Here is a 4,636-nt window from a genome sequence, read left to right as displayed (position 1 = left end):
GATTGATATAGGTGAGAACCATCTACTCAAGGACATTATTATACTTAGTTTATTTGGCACCAATACAAGTAAGTATAATAAGCAAAATCCAAATGCCTTTATTTATATAGAATATGATACAATAAGTCCAAAATACAATCATCAAATGATTGGCTCTAGGGCTCTAGCTTACAAATACCATTTTAGAAAGTATGGATCACCAGTCACTTTTCCAATCCATGATGTGGGCATTCTCTCATCATTCCCTTAAATCTATCCCAAGCTTCATAGAGAGATTCGGAGTTTGTTTGCTTGAAGCTTGTAATGAGATTATGTAGGTGTGTTATCTTGGTGGGAAAAATTTTCCAAGAAGGTTTGCTCACATTGGGCCTAAGAAGTAATATCATTCAGTGGCAAGGAATTTAGCCTGGTTTTTACTCTGTCCCTCAAAGAAAATGTGAATAGTAATAATCTGATGGCTTATGGAGGAACTCCATTAATATGTATTGTGCTACATAATTCGTTGAAATTGTCAAGATAATGATGTGGTTCCTCCATCTGACCACCACCATACTAGTGTTGCTGAACTATGGAAATAAAAGTCGGCTTTAATTCAAAGTGATTGGCTTTAATTGTAGGTCTTGAGATACTGAATCTTGGCTCTCTTGCATAAGGAGTGGCATAATCCTTCAAAGGTTTATTCGTCATGATTCTTTGTTCTTGCTCTTGTTGGTTCTTCCGTAGATTTAATCTTCTATGATATATCCAGTAGATCTCAGGATCAACGGGCAAAAGATCTATAGTATTTATTCGCATACACAAATAAGAGGCAAGCTAGAATTTGTAGTTTTTTAAATTTTAAGAAAGCAAATTTCAGAATTGAAATTGCAAAATTAAAATATAGTAATGAAAAGATAAAGAGTAAAGAATAAAGAATTAAAGAATTAAAGAACTGTTGTCTAGACAAACTCTAATGTAAACTAATTAGATTTAAACACTCAATCCCTGGTAATGTCACCAAACTTGATGTGTTACCGCAAGCGTATGGTCATCATTAAGTAATAAAATTTATATAAGTAGATCCCACGAGAACTGAAGATTAAATGTTAATTGGCATTACACAGTGAATTTAACTAGACAGAATCAATAATCATTTGTTTTGGGTTTTCAACTAAGATGTGAAAAATAAAAGAAAACAAAGATAATTGAGAAAGTCCTTAATTCAGAAGATATTCTAGATCATTGGTTTCATTGTAATGATGAATGTTGTGCTATGAATTCACTCATTCCTAGTTCTCCACTTATATGTTTGTAGGGCAATCTAAATTACTACACAATATCACCCCGTAATGGTGTATCAGTATACTTTCCTGCCAGTAACCAAGTATGCCATAAAGTGAAGAAGTAACTTAGAGAGTTTAGATTTTCAATAGAGTACCTCTTGTCATAAGGCCTCCCCCGGGTGTACGCCTCTAGATTACACAGGTTACTTATGTAGCATATAATTAAGAAAAGCCCATTAGGTCAAGTGATAGATTTATTCATACATAGAACTGTTCTCCCTTAGGAGGTTACATTCCATATAGAAGGATAGTTACCTTAGATACTCAATGTTAAACAAGTATCCTAAGGTCATATCGAGCTATATCAGAATGTACACTCAAAAGAGGCAACAATTTATACATTTATTCAATGAAAATTTAGGTTCATACACAGATATAAACACATAGCAATGTATTAAGCTCAGAAGTTAGATCTAAAGGATATAGAAATGCAATCTAGATAGATACATTCATGTTCATAAGGAAAGCCTGCTTGCAAGCATTTCATCAAACAAAACAAGTGTCATACAAGCTTCATCAAATAAGAAAATAGGTAATTCAATAGAGTTTACAACATCCACACATTGCAATTACTTCCTACATCCTAGAACAATAGAATTCTGCTCCATAATTGGAAAAACTACAATCCAAGAACTCAAATCCATAAGAATTTCAAGAATCCTTATGAAGGAGAGAAGAAACTTATCCTTGAAGTCAAGTGAAGCCCTTAGATGCAGATCTTGGAGTGTTGATGAGGATGGAGAAGTAGGACCGCTTCGAATCGCCCAAATGACGCCTCCAGGTGTAAGGATTCGAACTAGATGGTCCCTTCTTGCCTTGGATCTTTCTCCCAATGTAAGGGGATGAAATGCCCCTTATATAGAGGTGAGCGCACAGGGTCGCCATGCCTTGGGACACGACTCGTTCCATTTGGCACTGGGCAGGTCACCCTTTGGTTATCTGGCTATACCATTTGGCACGACTAGAACTAAGCTAGTTCTTACTCTGGGCACCTGTCCATGCCATTTGGCAAGGCCAAAGCTTTCTCTGGCTTCTAGCCATGCCAAATGGCATGGCCAAAATAGAGTCTTCTCTATTTAACCCTTATGGGCCATGTCATTTGGCATGACTTGATCTTCAAACATACTTTTGGAGACATGGTCGTGCCTCCAGGTACAGGCCCAACCAGTTTTCTTCTGGAAAAAGGCATGGGCAGTTTCCTGGACGTGCCATTTGGCATGACCATGCCCATTTCTGCTCTAGTTCTTCTTCTTGGTTGGCCTATTTGGCACGGCCCGTGTCTTTACTGTTTCCTTACCCGTGCCTCAAAGTATGACCAGGCCCAATTTGCATTTGGAATAACTTGGCCACTCCAATTCTTGCTTTTCTCTTCATGGGGTAGACAAGGCTAGGTCATGGTTCTCTTCAAATGATCTTCTTTGTGTCTTTAGAATTTTTTTCACTCCAAACTGCTCTTAAAAGTGAAAATAATACAACAGATCTCTGGATGCAAAATAGTAATTATGCTAAAATTATCATGATAAAAGGTGCAAAAGCATAGATCGTAGGCAATGAATATAAAAAGATATGTGTTAAACAATAGTCTTTATCTTTTCATTACTATATTTTAATTCTACAATTTCAATTCTACAATTTTCTTTCTTAAAAATTTAAAACCACAAATTTTTAAGATTATAATGGTGAATGTTATGCTACAGAAGTGACCTATGTAATCAAGAGACGTACACCCGGGGGAGGCCTTGTGACAGGAGGTACTCTACTGAAACCCGGACTCTCTAAGTTACTTTTTTACTTTATGACATACTTAGTTATTGGCAGAGGACGTACTCTGATACACCATCACAGGGTGGTATTCGGTGATAATTTAGATTGTCCTACAAACATACAAGTGGAGAACTAGGAATGGGTGAATTCATAGCACAACATTCACCATTACAATGAAACCAACGACCTATAACATCTTTTTAATTTAGGACTTCCTCAGTTATCTTTCTTTTCTTTTACTTTTCATGTCTTAGTTGAAAACCCAAAACAAACTATTATCAATTCTGTCTAGTTGAATTCACCATGTAAAGCTAATTAGCATTTAATCCTTAGTTCTTGTGGGATCGACTTATATAAATTTTATTACTTAATGACTACCATGCACTTACGGTAACACATCAAGTTTTTGGCACTATTACTGGAGACTGAGTGTTTAAATCTAACATTAGAGTTTGTCTAGACAATAGTTCTTTAATTCATTAATTCTTTAATTCTTTAATTCTTTATTCTTTACTCTTTATCTTTTCATTACTACATTTTAATTCTGTAATTTGCTTTCTTAAAAATTTAAAAACTATAAATTTTTAAGATTGTTATGGTGAATGTTGTGCTATGAATTTGCTCATTTCATTATTTGCACTGAGCACGAAGAACTCATTCTTAGGCTAGTTAAATATATTTATGATCATGCTCATTATTAAAATGGTTGGATAGAGTTAAATTGATTCACCATGGATTATGATGCATCTACTCATACACATGCTTCTAGACTACAAAATTTACTTGATAACAATCAAGTGCTTTATTGTAGATCATTTTTTTATTATGCTCATTAGTTTCACTAGCTTGATAGAATTGAATAAAATCACTAGGGACATACATTTTTAGCTCATGTATATTAACATGTAAGCAACGCTAAAAGATAATAGTTTTTTAAAAACTGTTGTGTTTGACATACATTTGACAATAGTTTTTTAAAAAAATTGTTGTCATTTAAAAAAAAATTATAGTGAACAACAACGATTTTCAATAAAACCATTGTTAAATGGAAAAAAGACAACAATTTCTCGAAAACCTGCTGTCTATTAGGTGTGGTTAAATCTAAAATTTCTTGTAGTGCTCGGTCATACAATCGCTAGATTACACTAGTCACTTCATAATATTAATTTAGAGAAAAACTCCTAAAACTCTAATTAATCTCCCTAGTAGAGAATTGATCCCTATTTAAAGGGAATACCTTAGAAAGTAAGGGTTTCCTCTGTCACAAAGTCTCATGGTCTTACAATCCAAGGTACCTCCTCTACACAGTGACCAATCATTTACATTTAAATGTATTGATCTAAAACACATTTCGTCAAACACATACAAGGCACAATACATAAGAATAAGTCATAAAACATATTATAGTTTAAGAAAATATCCAAATACATAGTTCATACATCAACATTATATCACAACTACTTCCTATATCCTAAATATGGAGAATCTACTCCATTATAAAAGATTTACAAACAAGAGACAAAAAAAATTAAGCAATCTACAACTCAATA

At 34.0% G+C, this 4,636-nt stretch overlaps 1 pseudogene; it reads left to right on the top strand.

Annotated features, from left to right (window-relative positions):
* Positions 1–213: 213 nt before the first annotated feature.
* LOC121983463 lies at positions 214–311 on the top strand (annotated as a pseudogene).
* The last annotated feature ends 4,325 nt before the right edge of the window (positions 312–4,636 follow it).

Source organism: Zingiber officinale, chromosome 5A, assembly GCF_018446385.1.
Source record: "Zingiber officinale cultivar Zhangliang chromosome 5A, Zo_v1.1, whole genome shotgun sequence".
NCBI lineage: Eukaryota > Viridiplantae > Streptophyta > Magnoliopsida > Zingiberales > Zingiberaceae > Zingiber > Zingiber officinale.
This window is presented reverse-complemented; position numbering and strand designations above follow the sequence as displayed.